Source organism: Bos javanicus, chromosome 7, assembly GCF_032452875.1.
Source record: "Bos javanicus breed banteng chromosome 7, ARS-OSU_banteng_1.0, whole genome shotgun sequence".
Classification (NCBI taxonomy): domain Eukaryota; kingdom Metazoa; phylum Chordata; class Mammalia; order Artiodactyla; family Bovidae; genus Bos; species Bos javanicus.
In genome coordinates, this window is record NC_083874.1 from 102678170 (window position 1) to 102697723 (window position 19554).

Genomic DNA, 19554 nt, shown 5'->3' on the forward strand with positions numbered 1-19554 from the left:
GAGTCTCATCCAACTTCTTGACTGGGGAAGGAATCCATTTCTATGCTTGTTTGCATGGTTTTTGAAAAGATTCAATTTCTCAAGGGTTGTTTGATTGAAGGCCCCATTTCCATGCTGACTCTTGGCTTGAAGGAGGATACCTTTAATTCCTTACCTTACAGGCGTATCAAACATGGCAGTTTGCTTCAGTAAAACCTGCAAGAGAGACAGAGTCTTCAAGCCAAAATGTAAACTAGTCTTTCAAGTAATACCTCATCATCTTTGTCATTGTTTAGATACAAATCACAGGCCTTGTCCAGACTTGGGAAGTGGATTACATACAGTGTAAGTACCAATGAATTGCCTGTCTTACAATCTGTCTGCCACAGATGGAATAGATAAGCATAGACTTGATTTCATCTTTATAAAAGCCTGAGATTTTATTTCTCCTTTGCCTTTTGTCTTTCTGTTAGTTTAATCTTTTACTAGGTAGGGTTGAGAACAAAGTTACCTCTTTAAAAATTTAAGTTCCTGCTTTTCCAAACCTAGTTATTGTCTCACTACAATTCTGTTTTACTTACAAACTGGCCGATTCTCTTTTGTGATCAGCATTGCCGATGCAGTAATGCATCTTACCAACTCAGCCAATTGCAGCCCACACATCTGTTCTCCAAACTCTCCCTTGTGCTGCTGTCCCATGGACATTTCGAGTCAGGAGGTTGTAGGTGGAACAGCATCAGCTCTGTTCGCTCCAGGTTCCAAATTTAGTCATCTCCCCTCCTCTTCCCAATCTTGGTGATACAGGATATTTCACCAGTAATCTGGGGAGACATTGAGAATTTCATTTAATCCTAGACTTGCCAAACTTCTCCAAGGGAGCCTTGTATCTCACCCTTGTCTTTTGAAGGTAACCTTGTAAGTAGAAGGGGTAGATAAACCATCTCTAATCCCCACGTGAGGACTACAGTTCTCTTTCACTCAACTTTCTCATTTGGAGGCAGAAATCTTGCCCTACAAAACTGGCTATTGCTATTTCTTTTTATTTTTCCAAATATTTATAGTTTGGCATTAACTTTCACATTTGAGGTTCAAAAACTCTTTCTCTTTTCATTTCACTCAAAAGTATATTTTGCTTTTCAAAAGCTGAGAACTCCAGTTTGTTTTTATTCGGCTCTGGGCTCTTTTCCTTAGATTCAGTTCAGTTCAGTCGCTCAGTCGTGTCCGACTCTTTGTGATCCCATGAATCGCAATACGCCAGGCCTCCCTGTCCATCACCAACTCCCAGAGTTCACTTAGACTCACGTCGATCGAGTCAGTGATGCCATCCAACCATCTCATCCTCTGTCGTCCCCTTCTCCTCCTGCCCCCAATCCCTCCCAGCATCAGAGTCTTTTCCAATGAGTCAACTCTTCGCATGAGGTGGCCAAAGTACTGGAGTTTCAGCTTTAGCATCATTCCTTCCAAAGAAATCCCAGGGCTGATCTCCTTCAGAATGGACTGGTTGGATCTCCTTGCCGTCCAAGGGACTCTTAAGAGTCTTCTCCAACACCACAGTTCAAAAGCATCAATTCTTCAGGGCTTAGCTTTCTTCACAGTCCAACTCTCACATCCATACATGACCACTGGAAAAACCATAGCCTTGACTAGACAGACCTTTGTTGGCAAAGTAATGTCTCTGCTTTTGAATATGCTATCTAAGTTGGTCATAACTTTTCTTCCAAGGAGTAAGCGTCTTTTAATTTCATGGCTGCAGTCACCATCTGCAGTGATTTTGGAGCCCAGAAAAATAAAGTCTGACACTGTTTCCACTGTTTCCCCGTCTATTTCCCTTTCCGGCCAGACTGCATCATCATCCTACGGCAGACAGTGTCAAAGGGGTAGGACACGAGCCCCGCGACCGCCGTCACAGTCTGGGCGATCATCCAGCTCACGATAATATGCACATTCTTGGGGTCAGGCAGCATCCCCTTGGCCGTATCATAGACTCCAAAGTAGGCGGCTCTGTAGATAATGATGCCCTGGACCTGGACGGAGACGTTGAAACCCTGGTAGAGGCCCCTCAGGCCATCAGACTTGAAGATCTTGGTGATACAGTTGCCCAGACCAGTGAAGTGCCCACGTCGGCAGCCAGCCTGGTCCTAGCGAAGTCCAGCGGGTAGACAAAGCAGAGGGAGGTGGCCCCAGCTGCCCCACCGGAGGCCAGGTTACCGGCAAAGTGCCAGAACTGCATGCCGGTCCCAAGAAGATCTGCTTGTCTTGCAGTGGGGAAGTAACGGATCACGTTGGCCAGTTACCCCTCCAGAAGAGAAAATGGGGATTCTCACCACGCAATCAATGATCCCTTTGTACTGCTTCTCAGCACTGATCTGTTTGCTGGCATGCTGGACCTGCAGCAGCAGTTTGACCCTCTCGATGGGCATGACCCTCTCAATGAAGTGATTAAGTGAGAGTAAACAGACAAGAAGATTAAAAAAAAAATTTACAACTGGAAAATAAAACATAAAATTAAAATGTCTCAATTATGCTTGCTCTCTTTTATTTCTCAATTCAGCTCAGTTGCTCAGTCGTGTCCGGCTCTTTGTGACCCCATGGACTGCAGCATGCCAGGCCTCCCTGTCCATCACCATCTCCTGGAGCTTACTCAAACTCATGTCCATTGAGTCAGTGATGCCATCCAACCATCTTATCCTCTGTCATCCCCTTCTCCTCTGCCCTTAATCTTTCCCAGCATCAGGGTCTTTCCCAATGAGTCAGTTCTTCATAACAGGTGCACAAAGTATTGGAGTTTCAGCTTCAGCATCAGTCCTTCCAATGAATATTCAGGACTGATTTTCCCTAGGATTTACTGGTGATCTCCTTGCAGTCCAAAGGACTCTCAGGAGTCTTCTCTAACACCACAGTTCAACATCATAGATTTCTTTTTTATGCTTTTAAATCATTTTAGTGTTTGGGGAATTATGTATTTCATTTTAATTCTACTAGTTTTTCAAAAAGATTTTATATTTTTTCCCTCTTAGTTTTTACCCACTTGACTGACAGCCATTGCAGTCAATTTTCAGTATTATCTCTCTTGATTTATCTCTTTTTATTTGATACAAGTACTTTTCATTTCCTGCTGTTTTGAATTATTAAATTCAGAACCCTGATACATGAAGGCCATAATTTATTGCAATTCTTAGAAGATAATGTCATCTGAGTATTTTCTTCTGCATCTCACAATAGGTAATTTTTTTTGAAGTATGCTATTCCCCTGGTAGTCTTCATATTATTTTGTTGGTTCTTTAATATTTTCTTGACTCCATAGTGTTTTTTCCCCTCCAATAGTCATTACTTAATAGAACGTAAAAATACTAGGCAAAGCATTTGATGAATATGAGTGAGTAGGTTACCTTTGGCCTTACTGTTTATTGCTTGGTGTATATATTTGGAAAGCAGTTGGATGTGCTCAGTTCCAAGGCAAGTTTAAGTTTTAAAGATACTTTTTGTTTTGTTTTGTTTTTATGACTTTTTTCCTGTTCCCCATCCCATCCTTTGAGATAGAGTTACAAGAAAATTAGGATTTCCAACTTTTTCTTATAACACTGAATTTTTATGAAAAATTTGCCCTAGAAAGTAAAATATAATGGCTAACACTCCACCACTCTTATTTTCACCAAATTATTATTTGGAATTTAATGTCTTTGGAGGAAAATGATATGTTACATGTGTCTGTGGATGCGCAGATGCATGTGCTGGGGGTGGAGACTTGGAATGGAAATACAGCATAGCGGCCAAGGGAGAAGAATTGCTGACTTACATAGTCCCTGAATTAGAACAGGTGAGGGGGTTTAAAGCATGTTTTCCAACATTATTTTTCTAGATGATCTGGTTTAGTTCCGTTACTGAGTAGCTCATGGCTCTTAGACTGAGTCTAAGTAGTTTAGCTGATCTTTTTCCTCCAGGTAAATTTTATCAGCCTTAAAATATTTTTTAAGTTCCTCCAAGATGGTGACTTGTCTGTCAGTATTAAATTTTGTGTCGTTGATGTTTTTAATCACTTATCTGTGTCTTCTTGCTTATTTTGTGAGAAACTGAAAGAGGCTAATGATGAAATGCTGCTGGCTTGAAAGCTATTGGGGCTTCCCTGGTAGCTCAGATGGTAAAGAGTCTGCCTGCACTTTGGGAGAGCCAGGCTCGATCCTTGGGTCGGGAAGATCCCTGGGAGAAGGAAATGGCAGCCCACTCCAGTACTCTTGCCTGGAAAATCCCATGGATGGTGGAACCTGGTAGGCTACAGTCCATGGGGTTGCAAAGAGTTGGACACAACTGAGCAACTTCGATTCTTGTTTTTGCATTTTTGTAATCATTTGATTATATTTTAACATATACTTTTATTTCACTACTTCTGATCCTACACTATTTAATAGAAAGTCTATATTGATAAAATTATATATTAATGAAATGAAAAGTGCCATCCAGAAACACCTGAAGATCGAAAAGGGTCACATAATAAGGAAGCTATTGCCCACTTAAAATACTCAAATCAATCAAAAACCATTAAAAGTAACTTTTGTTCCAACTGAGTTGTAGTTCAAATGCCAATTATAGCATACATTAGGAAACCAGAAAGGATGCAATAAATATTCAGGTAAGTAATGTGAGTTCATTTGAAATATGAAAAATAGTACAACATTAATTGGATTCATGTTCTATATATAAAATAAGAATATTAGTAAAAATTACATTATATGTTATTGTAATAAAAGGTAGATTTCAGAGATACACCTCTAATATATGTTTTAAGTTTTAAGAATGTATCTGAATCATAACCAATGCCTGATAAATTATGAAAATAAATAAGCTTGGGGATTAACTGCGTCAGAACCTGTCCGAATCTAGATATTTTGGTACCATACTCCTGTCTTCTAGCGCAGTAAAATATTTCCACGATTGTTGAAATAATGATTCTCCTTCTTTCTTAGTTTTTAACTAAAATCAACAAGTTGTAGGTAGCCAGAAGACTCCTTGAACATGTATTTAGAGTTTAAAGTCTTATATACAACAGGAATTAAACCATAGCAAAAGTTGGCTCTGACTTGTTTCAGAAATATGACCTGTTGCCTACCTGCCATTAGGGAGAGGTTCCTTTTGAATTAGATCATTTGGAAACATATAAAATAGAATACGCCTTTTTCAAAATCTTTAATCAGTAATTAATTTTTAAGAAGAATAATGCTTGAGGAGTACAACTCTCTCTGAATCCCATTTCTTCAGACAGTCTCACTCTTGTGCCATGTCCATGGAGAGAACACATATTACATTTCAGTGATATCATGGTAGCATCTCAGGGCGTATTCACAGTGAGGTAAACATTTCAGTGATATCATGGTAGCATCTCAGGGCGTATTCACAGTGAGGTAAACATTTCAGTGATATCATGGTAGCATCTCAGGGCGTATTCACAGTGAGGTAAACATTTCAGTGATATCATGGTAGCATCTCAGGGCGTATTCACAGTGAGGTAAACATTTCAGTGATATCATGGTAGCATCTCAGGACGTATTCACAGTGCGGCAAATCTTACCCTACTTGGAGGCAATAATAACATAAAAATTAAAAGTAATAACAATTAGGAGAATAACATTTTATATAGAGACCTTTCTAAATTTATATTTAAATTGTATTCACTATTTAACAAGGAGTTAGGATTTATTTAAGGAATCATACAGCAGCCAATAATGTTTATTGTGATAAAAATGGATGTTTACTCCCCATATATTATTGTAGTTTGCATAGTAAGCTGCATTATTTTGTGGCAGATGTGATATATTGTAATAGTCTCTGAGATCCTCAAAAGTGAACACTGTGTCAGAGTAATTTTTACATTTGCATTTATTCAAATATAAATTAATATTCACTCTGTATGATTGGCCTATTTTTGGAGGCAGGTATACATTTCTGTATTTAGCTTGAATTTAATATTGACAATAAAACATGATCTTGTAGTGGAAGCTGACAATAAATATCCTCTGTAGCCAACTAGATTTTGACATACAATTAAGGAGAACCTCACAGTGTAATTTTCACGTAGATCAATAACATTAGATTCTTAGCACAATTCTTTCTCTGCTGATATAAATGAAGGCCTCATTTAAAGTAATTCAGTTAAAATGGGATTACTCAAGTAATGTTATATAAAGTATCTTTCCTTAGCCAACGGTGAGGGCTTCATGTAAGAAAAGATAAATATTTAAGTAGTAATTCAATCATATATATATATTTTTAAGTTAATAAAGTACAGATGACTTGTTATATACAAAAAGGATAACTTTAAAACACACAAACAAGTTTATTACTGGAAGTTGTTCATTGAAAAGAATATGTTTGGCTCATGTGTAGTAAGTCCAAAGGTTTTTTTCAACATAAAATTCATCTATATATCAAAACTACATCTGAAGCCAATGCATGAGGAAAGGATAGAATGGTGTCTAAACTAATAATAGGGCTTCACAGGTGGTGCTAGTGGTAAAGAACTCACCTGCCAATGCAGGAGACACAAGAGGAATGGGTTTGATCCCTGGGTTGGGAAGATCCCCTGGAGGAGGGCGTGGCAATCCACTCCAGTTTTCTTGCCTGGAGAATCCCATGGACAGAGGAGCTTGGTGGGCACACAGTCCGTAGGCTCACAAAGAGTCGGACAGGAATGAAGCAACTTAGCAGGCATGCAGGCATACTAATTACAGCTTCTCCTTATTTTTATATGTCCACACTGGTCACCAAATTATAATCATCTTTATCATATTTTATCTGTCTAAATTATACTTTTTCCCTCAGAGCCCATGTGATCTCTTTTATCCATTTGAGAGGTTCAGAGGGGGAAAAAGGGGGACAATTTGGTCATAGAATGGAGCCCTTTTAGTTAGACTGCAAGGCAAGAATCTAGTGTCATTAGCTATATATATATATAATTCCTACCAGTGCCAGGAGATTAAGACCTAACCTACTGGGATTTAAATCTAGGACTTCTGACTCCAGAATCTATATCATTGACCGCCATAGACACCCTGTCTGGATGACTTCTCATGAATGCTGAGAACTTTTATGATGGTTTATTTTCCACTTTATTAATTAATACTAGAAAACCGAAGTTAGATTCACATTTTTAATTGCATGCAAGAGAATTTGTATTGCAATAAGCTGTACAAAAATTCTGGCTGTCAAGACCATAGGAAGTGCTCATTCTATTGAGTGATGAGCCTTTCTTGTTTAAGACTATGGGAGTTGTGAAGTCAGTTTATTTTTTCCTTTCTTTTAAATCTTTTCATGTGTCAGCTGTAATGCCATTTGAATCAAAGACATTTGATTACCATCTATGTTCTTCCCTTAAAAACTGAATGAAGAGCTTTGTGGGAGACTGGCAGGCTTGCAGAATGAACTGTTTTGACATTGGCAAAATGTTACAGCAAGAGAAAACTTGCAAATCCTCTGTTCTGTGGTTGTCAGAGTAGAATTCTGTGCCAGATTTGGCAGAGGTTTCAGAGCTTTTTGCTTCATCAACTATCAATTTCCTAAGTAGCCCAAGCCATCTTGATCAGATTGGCAGCCCCATTGATCAGACTGTTTTCCTTGTTTTTTTTTTTTTTTTGTAAAGGCTATTAGATTTGTATGTCAGTATGTATATATAATTGTTTTAAGTGCCAATGTCTCACATTTTTTTTCCTTCATTAAGGGCTGTGATGTGATATATTCATTAGTTTACCAATACCATATTATTTTTCTCTGGGAGGATATGAATTCCACTCAATCCCATTCAAAATTGGTATTAGAAAATGCTACCTGAAAAATCATGTCACAGTTCTCTTTTCTGGGTTGCAGGCTCTGGAATCTGAGTATGTATGAAAGTGAAAGTGTTAGTTGCTCAGTCCTTTCTGACTCTTCGAGACCCCATGGACTTTAGCCCACCAGGCTCCTCTGTCCATGGAATATTCCAGGCAAGAATACTGGAGTGGGTCCCCATTGCCTACCCTGGGGGATCATTCCAATGCAGGGATCGAACCAGTGTCTCCTGTGGCTCCAGCATTCTCAAGAAGGTTCTTTACCATAGAGCCATCTGGGAGAGTTAGCATTCAATAAATATTAGCCGCCATACTCATGATCATGATTGTGGACAGAAGGAAACTTGAACAACAACAACAAAAAGATCATGGAGGCAGCTTTGTATTCCTTTATGCATATGATAAAATATAAGGAAAGGAGGGTGAGGGAAGATTGGAGTTGGGGAGACTCTATTGGTTTAAAGTAAATTAACATAATCTGAAATAATAAAGACAGGAAGATTCCTGGCAAGACTCTGATACTTTTAACAATTCATCATATTTCCTAGGGTGCTAGATGTTGAATGTCTTTATTGTGTTCTCACTATTTGAGAAAATAGACTGCTCAGAGTCAAGTGAAAAGGAGCTAGGCTTTTAGGGCAAGGTTATTGTATGCAGGGCTTCCTAGATGGTTCAGTGGTAAAGAATCTGCCAGCTAATCCAGGAGCTGCAAGAGATGTGGGTTCGATCCCTGGGTTGGAAAAGTTCCCTGGAGGAGAAAAATGGCAACCCACTCCAGTATTCTTGCTGGGGGAAATCCCCTGGACAGAGGAGGCTGGTAGGCCACAGGCCATGCGGCCGCAAAGAGTCAGACATGGCTGAGTGACTAGGCACAGCTCAGCAACATTATGGTGTATAGTCCAAGGAAAGAGAAACCCAGTGAAGATAATGGTAAGTCAGTTGAAAAGTTAAGCTTATCTGCTCCAAACAAATGGGGATTCAGACTTGGAGAGTCTCATGCTACTTGTGGGAACAGTCCCAGTGAAGTGACTCAGTAGAGATTTTGCTAGGTCCCTGTTATTCATTACAACCTATCTGAAATATGCCGTCCTTGAGAGGCCATCTTAGACTACTTAATATTAACTTCTCTTTTCCCTTCTCGACTACTGGCCCCATTTTTCTTCTTTATTATGCTTATTGAAAATTGCAATTATCTGAGTATTATTTTTTAATGTAGTATCCTGGGACGTCCATATATATAAGATTCTAAGAGCCTTCTGTGTTTAGTTGCCACTATGTACAGAACCACCCCCATGGGGTCGCAAAGAGTTGGACACGACTGAACAACTGAACTGAACTGAACTGATATAGAGAACACTTAATGTAGTGGTTTTCTTACAGTAAGCCCTTGATACAAATTAAACTAGAAGAAAGAGCAATAATTGACTACAGGACAATAAAGCAGGGATATCTGTTTGTCACACAAAATAAAGGCAAAATAAAAAGGACAGTCCCTCAACAGTTCAGCCCTTTTAGGATATCCCCTCCATCCTTAGTGGACTTATCCCTTGATTTAACTTGACCTGCATGAGACCACTGGGGCAGGGAGGCAGGAGCGTTATCATTGATAGTCTGCCTTATTTCTTTACCAATCATCTTGGTGGTGGTTCTTTATCTTAATACTTCTCTGCTCCCTCATACCTGATGTCAGATTGTATAACTGAAGTCTATGACAAAAAGCCATGGGATTTTAAGCATTATCTTCCTAAACTATATGAAAATTTTTAGTTCAAGTACTATATGATAAATTACATTATCATGCACTTTTCTGTTCTTCATCAGCCAGAATAACTTCCAAAGAAAAGATGATGTTAGGATTTGCTATCCACAAGGGCTCTTGAAATAGTACAGTTTCCCTAGCGACATAATTTCCAGAAAAAATTTCTCTAATAGATTAAAAAGGATCTGTTCTTCAATTTCTCTTCCTACCTGTGGTAGGAATAGGTAGGCTCTATAAACATATTACCAACACAAGTATCTAGATGGTGAAAATAGCCTTCTTCCTTGTAGAAGTCACTACAGTGCTCTTGTTCTTTGATAGACCCATAGGGAGAAAATGCAGGAACTTTTAGAAAATATATTTATCTGGATATGGTAGGAGATTTTCCTCCAGGAAGATGTTATATACTTACAGACTTGAGATTTATACAGAGATGGATTGAGGAAAAGCAGTAGTTTTCAAATTCAGAACAAGCATGCAATTCAAGCTGTTTTCAAAATTGTTTGATTAAATGGAAAATAATTGCTTTTGAAATAGTTAGCAAGTAATAAGCCCTTTTGATTCTCTCCATTATTTTAGAAGCTGGTGTAAAATGGCAGAAGATACATAGGGCGCATTTTGATTCCAGGTAGATTTCATTATGTTTGGTTAGCAGCTGCTGTTACGAGTCTAAGTTAGAGGAATGGCCTGAGGAGTGTAAAGTGTCACCTCCTGCAGAAACTAAAACAATAGCCAAGGGGAATATTTAATTCCTTGGAATCTAAGAAAGCTGTGGAGAAATCACTATGAATGGTGAGCATCCAGAAAATAGAGGACAGAGAGAACAACAGTCTAGGAAACAGAAAGTCCTTAGAAGGGAAAAAAGAATTTGGCTAGTAAACAATTCAGTCTTCATTACTAGGAACTCAATCTGATAAAGTAAGCTTTATATATAAGCATGCACTATTTCCCAAATAAAAATATGTTTGAAATAGCCATATACATATGCATTTAAATGTAGTAAAGATATGCACAATAAACTTATAAAGAATCTCTGTATAATAACTATAAAATGTAGAATTAATCTTATATATGGATATGCAAAAAAATCTTGGAAAAAATTAATTTTCTACATTTATATGCATTTCAAACTATCTCATTGACATTCATAAGAGCCTTTTCGAAGGATTCTTAAATTACTATTATATATTATAAAAAAATCCACAGGATCAGGCGTAAGAAAGAAGTGACTTCCTTGAACTTCAAGCTGAACTAGTTAATAATCCCTGCCTCAGTGATTTCAGTAAAAAATGAATATAGCAATGCTGTTGTGATAAGGGAGATTAAGCAAAAGCTATTTGTCTTAGTCCTTACAGGCTGCTCTAACAAAATATCACCAACTGGGTAGCTTACAAATTTATTTCTCATAATTCTGGGACTGAGAATTTCACAGTGAAGATGCTGACAAATTCAGAAGCTGTCTTATGAGGGTTTGCTTCCTGGGTCACGGATGGCCTTTTTTTGCTCTGTTCTCACGCGGTGGAAGGGGAGAGGGAGCCGAGCTCAAGGGTCCTTTTTATAAGAGCACTAACACCATTCATGTGCTGGTCTCATCTCATGACCTAATGACCTCCCAAAGTTCCCAACTCCAAATACTATTGCACTGGGGATTCAATTTCAACATATGAATTTTAGAGTGATGCAAACTTTCAGTCGATAGCAGTGCCTAACAGAGAAATAATCTATAAGGGATACTTTAAAAATTTCAGTGCTATGAGTTTATCTGTTGTTTACTTTTGAGGCTCTTATATTGCTTCTGAGGATCTTATATACAGAGGAAGGGAAAGAGCTTAGTGAAAAAGGAAAAATAAATAGTTCACATGTTTGTGGCTCTATCTATGAGCCAAATGTTGTAAGCAAACAGCTCAGGATTGTGAGACTACTTCAATTAATGGTACCAGTGTGCTGATATTAGTCAACATGTTGCTGATTAAGCAGGTTATATTATATATGCACTAAAAGGCCCACTTGATATTTGTTGTGTGAGTTCAGGAATCCAGTTTCTATCTTTCCTCCATGACAAGTCATTTTTTTTTTTCCTTTTAGACAGGTGACCTTAAGATCACCCAAAGTTAACATTTTCTTCCGATACTGACTTCATAAGAGCTTAGGAATTTGGAAAGCTGAAATCCCAATGAATTGCATTGTCTAATACAAAAGAGACTAGTTGATTTCATGAGATGAGTATTGACAGGCAGTCAACCCAGGTTTAGAGAAATTTAATAGTTAGCTGAGACATATCTGATTTTTAAGATTGGTACAACCTAAAAACCCCAATGAAATGTGTGCTTTAAATGTCCTCTTGAGTTCTGTGTTTGAATGAATTTCCCTGTAGGATATAGCTAGATTTTTTTATTTGTTTTGTTTTAAATGTTGGAGGGCATCTCTAAACTGTTCTTATACTCAACAAGTTTTATCAGCTGCTTAACTCTATCCCTAAGTCAGGATAATAAAATCACATCAGTATAAAGAAGAACATTTCAAATAATCAGCTGAAGCAATTGTTTACTAGTTTGGTGACATGGAACTTGAAAAGCAGGATACTAGAATATAATCTAGTTTTGCCAACTTAGAATTTATGTTAAACAGCTCTTAAAGATGTATTCACAATTTGGATTATATAACAATTATCCATTAATAAATGGATTTTTAAAGGGCTATAGACACAAGTAGTCAGTGATATATAGCTGTATTTTTCCACATTTATTTTATAGGTGAAAGGATATAGAACAAAAATAATATAGTTATTACTTACTATAAATTTACAATATGCCAGACATTGTGCTAGGTTCTTTATGGATATTATTCACTTAGCATTCAACACATCCCTTTAAGACATGCAAGGCACTATTCCTGTTTTATAAAACATTAAGCCTAGATCACAAAATGAATTTATCAGTCACACAACCATTAAGTAGCAGAGCTGTATGCAAACTTGATTCCAATGTCTATGGGTTCTTAGGATTATCAATGTTGCTCCTCCTAATGAATATCATCTTATTCTTCACCTCTCACATTTTTATTGGCCTGAAAACTGAGAACTAAATAAGTTCTTTAGTCACATCATGAATCAGACAACTTACATATAAATGTCTTTATGATTAGAGCTGAATCCTTCTGATTTTTGAAAGCGTATATCATTCTTTTGACCCTGAGTCATTTATGTCAGTTGGTATAAATGCACAGTTTGGACAGTAAAATCAATTTTACTCTGAACAATTGTTAGATAGTAGTGACAGAAATGTTATTAACCCAATATTTACAAAAACAGAAAAAGAGAACTCCGTATATATAATATTCTAGGAAGTAATCTCTGTTGTGGAAGAATAAAAATATTCATTTAGGAATTAAGTGCACCTAAGAAAAGATTTAAGGAAAAGTAAATTAGGTATCTCATTTAATTTGTTTCAGCTCAGATTAACAATGCAAGTAACATCTTAATAAGTAATTACAATGGAAATTTGTAGGCTAAAGGTGTTTTCTATAAATAATATGTTGAAGTCAATTCACATCCCTAATGAAATATATAGAGGAATTCTAAATGACATGAATTGAAATGTGTAAAAGCAGGAAATGTACATTTTCAGGGAGCAATATAATACATTTACTTTGGAACCATACCAAAGCTTTCACCTCCTGTGAGCAACATCTAAAATCATGTCAGAATCAAATTAGCTATTTTGTCTTTAAATGAATTTTTCTTTATAGAAATGGCTTTAGAAGAATGAACTTCTATAAATATATAAATTGTTAAAGTTTCTAGTAAGGTGTCTTGTGCCAAAATTTACATTAGGGACAATTAGAGAATAAGAATGAGTATTGGAATAGAATGAAGAGAATATTTGTGTATCAGCAGCCAAGTGTGCAATAGGAGCAATGAATTAAGAGAAAACTTTCCAAGGGTATTGATCTACCTTCATAAGAAAATGGGTTTTTTTCAGTTCTTATTTTCTTAAATTTCATAAGAGTTCAGATAAAAGATACATAGATAATGGACCATAAAGCAAATATATCTATAGAATCTTAATAAACAGTACCTATTCTCAGAACTGGGCTTTCCACATGGTGCTAGTGGTAAGAGAGGTGGTTCTGTCCCTGGGTCAAGAAGATCCCCTGGAGGAGGGCAGGACAACCCACTCCAGTGTTCTTGCCTGGAGAATACCCATGGACACAGGATCCTGGGGGGCACACAGTCCATAGGATAGCAAAGAATCGGACACAGTTTGGACAGTAAAATCAATTATACTCTGAACAATTGTTAGATAGTAGTGGCAAAAATGTTATTAACCCAATATTTAGAAAAACAGAAAAAGAGTACTCCTTATATGTAATATTCTAGGAAGTAATCTCTGTTGTGGAAGAATAAAAATACTCATTTAGGAATTAAGAATTAAGTGCACCTAAGAAAGAATGAGTGAGTGACTGATCACTTAGCACAGACATGTCCACTCTCAGAACTAAGGGAATACACGTTACACCATGCTGAGCCCTTTCGGGGAGGGGGAGGAGGGGTGGACGTGACGAGCAGGAGGAGGGAGGGGAGGACGGAAGAAATCGGGGGATGAGGAGGCAGAGAAGGGAACGAAGGAAGGAGGACCAGGGGAGAGGGAAAAGGAACAGCACATGTCTTAAAATATGAGGGTCTCTTCATCTATTTATATATGACGCAATATTTTCAGTAAGGTTTCCTTTGCTTTTTTATTTACAATTAGCTTTTACAAAGAAGAATTTTAATTTTTGACTTGTTAGAGTATGTGAGTAAAACTCAGGGCTATAAAGATAAAAATGAAACAATGGATTTGAACCACTAAAGGGATTTGTATAGAGGAATAAAGATCCTGTAATTCTTGAGAAAAGGAAGAGAAAAATGACCTGAAATAATGTCAAGTAAGCTTTGGACATTGGGTATTGCCACAGGCAGTGGCAAGTAATTGAAGAAAGAGAGAGATAAAAAAATAAAGCAGTAGGTGGGGTTCATGACTATTTTGAAGTAAATATGACTGCTTTTTTACATGTGGAGAGGCAGTAACAAATAAGAGAATATAACTGAACTGTGGGCTTCCAGGAGACACAGTGGTAAAGAATCCTTCTGCCAATACAGGAGACACCAGACACACGGGTTCAGTCCCTGGGTTGGGAAGATCCCCTGAAGGAGAAAATTGCAACCCATTCCAGTATTCTTGCCTGGAGAGTCCCATGGTCAGAGGAGCCTGGAGGGCTACAGTCCATGGGGCAGCAAAGAGCCGGACGCGACTGAGCGCACATACACCAACTGAATTACTCCTGAAGCAGCGTTCTGTTCCTTTTCCTCTCCCCTTGTCCTCCTGGCTTCACTGGTGAATTCTGCCAAACTTATTTATTTATTTTTTTTTAAGAATTAATGCCAGTCTTTCTCACATTCTTCCTAAGAATTTGAAGGGAAGGAACACTTGCAAAATAATTAATTTTGCAAGGCAAACATTACCCTGGCACCAAAGCCAGGTATGAACACTACACAAAAAGAAAACTGCAGACCAATATTCTTAATGAAATTATGTTTAAAAGTTCTCAACAAAGTATAACAAACCAAATTCACTAGCTTGCTACAAACAGCTTACATCGTAATCAAAAACTTGTCCCATAAGTGGCTGCAAAATGGTTCATCATGTGCAAGTCAATGAAAATGATATACCATATTAGCAGAATAAAATATTATAATATGATAATCACAATAGATATAGAAAAAGCATTTGATAAAGCATAACATTTTTTCATGATAAAAACACTGAAAAAATTGGGTATCAAAGTAAGACATGGCAACAGAAAAAAGGTCAATATAGCAAGCCTACAACTAACATCATACTCAAAAGGTGAAATATTGAAAGATCTTCCTCTAAGATTATGAGCAATAATTAATATTGTTGAAATGTTCATATTACCCAAATCCATCTATACATTCAATGCAATCTCTATCAAAATTCCAATGGCACTTTTCACAGAAATAGAAAAAAATGAAATCCTAAGGTTTAAATGGAGCCAAAAAAGACCCCAAACATCTGAAGCAATACTGAGAAAGAATAAATCTGGAGACTTTACATTTCCTGATTTCAAGCTATACTACCAGGTATATACTGATACTGCCATAAAAACACAAGTAGACCAACAGAATGGAAAAGAGATCCCAGAAATAAATTCTCACAAATATACAGTCTTCTAATATTTTCACAAGAGAGCTAAGAAAACTCAGTGGAGAAAGGATACTCTCTTCAGTAAATGACGTTGAGAAAGCTAGGTAACTATAAGCAGAAGAATGAATCTGGACCTCACAAAAGTCAACTTAAAATGGATTAAAGACTTAAACACAAGACCTGAAACTGTAGAGTCCTGGATGAAAATATAGAGAAAAAGCTCCTTAATGTTGTTCTTGGCAATGATTTTTTTGCATATGACACCAAAAGCAAAAGCAAGAAAAGCAAAAATTAGTGGGACGACGTCAATCTAAAAAATGGCACAGCAGAGAGACAATCAAGAAAATTAAGAGGCAACCTAAGGAACGGGAGAAATATGTGCCAGTTGTACTAATATGTCTGCAAAGGGGTTCATACACAACATATATACAGAACTCATGCAACTCAGTACATAAAACAAGCAAACAGTTCAATTAACATTCAGCAGAGGTACTGCATAGACTATCTATCCAGAGCAGATATTCAAACACCTGCAGATTACATGAAAAGGTGTGCAACGTCACGAGTCATCAGGGAAATAGGAATCAAAGTCGCAGTGAGATATCATCTCACACGTGTTAGGATGACTATCACACTAAAAAATAGATAACAAATGGTGAGGATATGGAGAAAAGGGAATGCTTTCTATTCATTGATCATAATGTAAATTGGTGCAACCAATAAGGAAAACAGTATGGAGGCTTCTCAACAATTTAAAAATAGAATTGCCATATAATCCAGCAACCCTATTTCTGGCTATATACCCACAGGAATTGAAAACAGGATCTCAAAGAGTTACCTGTACCCCTGTGTCCATTGAAATGGTATTCACAATAGCCAAGGTGTGAATTATGGGGACAACCTAAGTGTCCATCTGTCAACAGGCTTAAGGATATGGTACAATGGAGTGTTACTCAGCCATGAGAAAGAAGGAAATCCCATGGCAACATGCACAGACTGGGAGGGCATCATGCTGAATAACACGTCAGACAGAGAGAGACAAATACTGTGCGGTATCACTTACATGTGAAACCTAAAAAAGCTAAACAGTGAGAGAGTAGAATGCTAGTTACCAGGGTTGATGGTGGTGGTGGCAATAGTGGAAATGGGGATGTGCTGGTCCGAACACAAACTTCCAGTTATAAAATGAATAAGCTTGGAGATCTAAAACTGCAGCATGGTGACTAAATAATAGTGTATTATATATCGGAAAGATGCTAAGAGAGTAGATCTCAAATATTCTCACCACAAAAAGAAGTGGAAATTATAAGACGTGAGGGAGGTGTCACCTAAGTTATGGCGGTAATTATTTTGTGATATATGTATATTAAATCAACATGTTGTACTTTGTAGACTTCTGCAGTATTTCATGGTGATTACTTCTCAGTAAACCTAGAGGGAAAATGTATGCATTTTCAATTCCAGGTAAAGGATTTTGATTGGTTCTGTTAGGTCACACAAGTAGAGTCCTCTGATTCACCAGAGTGAGTCAAGTGCCACCTGTCTGGCAGAAAAAGACAAGCCTTGACAGACACTCCTGCCCGAGGCAGGTGTAGGTCCCAACAATAACATGGCAGTGTTAGCAGACATTCAAGCAAAAATGCCACAGTCGTATTCTGTGTATGAATGTTCTAAGTTTTACCCCAGGTTTATTTCTGGTTAAAATCCTTGTGGTTTTTAAATTTTATTTATTTATTTTTGCTCTTTCCTCTAACTTATACCATAGTGTTTCTAAATAGTTTACATTATTTTAAAATGTATTTGCTGATAGGCTCTTTCTGCAGTTTTTTTTTTTTTTGTATTTACATTTTGGAAAATGGCTCATTTCTTCATACTTACTTCTGTCTTTGCATGTTGATTAGTCACCTTCATTTCAGTAAAATCACTATGTCTGATATTAACATTGGTTAGAATTGCCACTTTTTGTGGGTTAACTACTTTTATTAAAATCAGAAGGGTCCTAGAGATAGTGGATAGAATGTCTATCAATCAAATTTTTTTATGCCGTTGATTTAGCCACTAACAGTTCTTTGAAGTTGTCTCTCTGTACACTAGGTGTCAGACCCTTTAGCTTCATTTTTTCTCTTTTCTTTCATTTTTTTAATCTAGTGAATTGTGTATTGGCAATGCTGCTGCTGCTGCTGCTAAGTCACTTCAGTCGTGTCCGACTCTGTGCGACCCCATAGACGGCAGCCCACGAGGCTCCCCGTCCCTAGGACTCTCCAGGCAAGAACACTGGAGTGGGTTGCCATTTCCTTCTCCAATGCAGGAAAGTGAAAAGTGAAAGTGAAGTCGCTCAGTCATGCCTGACTCTTAGCGACCCCATGGACTGCAGCCCACCAGGCTCCTCCATCCATGGGACTTTGCAGGCAAGAGTACTGAAGTGGGGTGCCATTGCCTTCTCCGGTATTGGCAATAGGTATTAATATTATTGAAAGTGTTACAGGCTGAACGTTAAAATACTTACCTAAGGGGCCCTTTGAATCGGCCCTAATTAACTTTCTCATTCTCTACCAGTGCTCACTTCATATTCTTTGGGATATTCAAGATGTAACTCACATCATATACTTAATGAAACTTGCATATACATGAGATGTTGCCTTCAGTGATATTTATGTTACTAGGAGTTGTGCCTGAGAAGACAGCCTCTTCACCTGTTAAGGTAAAACCCTGTAACTGGGGAGGAGTATTGTGGTTGGACACAACTTTCACTTGTAGAGTTTCTACTTAGTTAGGAATGTCAGGGAGTAATTTATAGAGCTTGTGGCACACGCATGTTGATTAATCTTGAAATCTAGCCACTCATCATGAAGTGAAGTGAAGTCACTCAGTCGTGTCCAACTCTTTGCGATCCCATGAACTACAGCCCACCAGGGTCCTCTGTCCATGGAATTTTCCAGGCAAGAGTACTGGAGTGGGTTGACATTTCCTTCTCCAGGGAATCTTCCAGACCCAGAGATAGAACCCAGGTCTCCTGCATTGCAGGTAGACACTTTACTGTCTGAGCCACCAGGCCACTCATCATAATGAACAATATTTTGCTGAAGGGGCAATAAAGAATGCTAATTTATTTTCAAATACCAAATATAGAGCCAGTTGTCAATTAACTGTATTAATGGCAGGCATAGAACATTAAAAATTCCCAGCATTATTTTGACAAATAATTGAAATTTGTCCTTCATTATTTATTCCCCTGCAAGAAGCAAAATTGAATGGCTTGAATTGCACATTTTTTAGTTCCTCTGAATTTCCCAATGCTAATGAAGGGAAAATGGACAAAAGTCACTCAGCGGAAGGGAGGAGAAGTCAATGGCCTGGATAATTTGCAAACTGTATAATCAGTTCTTGAATAATCAAGCATTCACTGTCTCCTCTGAAAATAGATAAAAGGAAAAATAATATTTGTGTTAAATAATGAAGCCAGAAAGTACATTTTATGATGTATTTATTTTGTAACTTTCGTCAATTTTACTAATTGTCCTTAAAGTTACCCACATTGAACTTAAAAATTTCGTAATAACTTTTCAAAACAGGTCACATATAAAGGAAGGGACTCTGGCATGGGTAGTTCTGAATTGAAGTCCCAGGGAACACTAGTGTGATAACTTACTTTGAATCCTTCAAGTAAATGTAACCTATTGAATATCAGTTCTGTATATATCATACAATTTATCAAAGTTAGATACACATACAATTAAATTATCTCTCTAGAGGAATGTGTAAGTTGTTTTAGAGGGAAAAAAATGTATATAAATAA

The 19554-nt window shown here is 37.4% G+C and overlaps 1 pseudogene; it reads right to left on the reverse strand.

Moving 5' to 3' along the window:
• Nucleotides 1–1799: 1799 nt before the first annotated feature.
• On the reverse strand, nt 1800–2421 carry LOC133252168 (ADP/ATP translocase 1-like; annotated as a pseudogene).
• Nucleotides 2422–19554: the final 17133 nt, after the last annotated feature.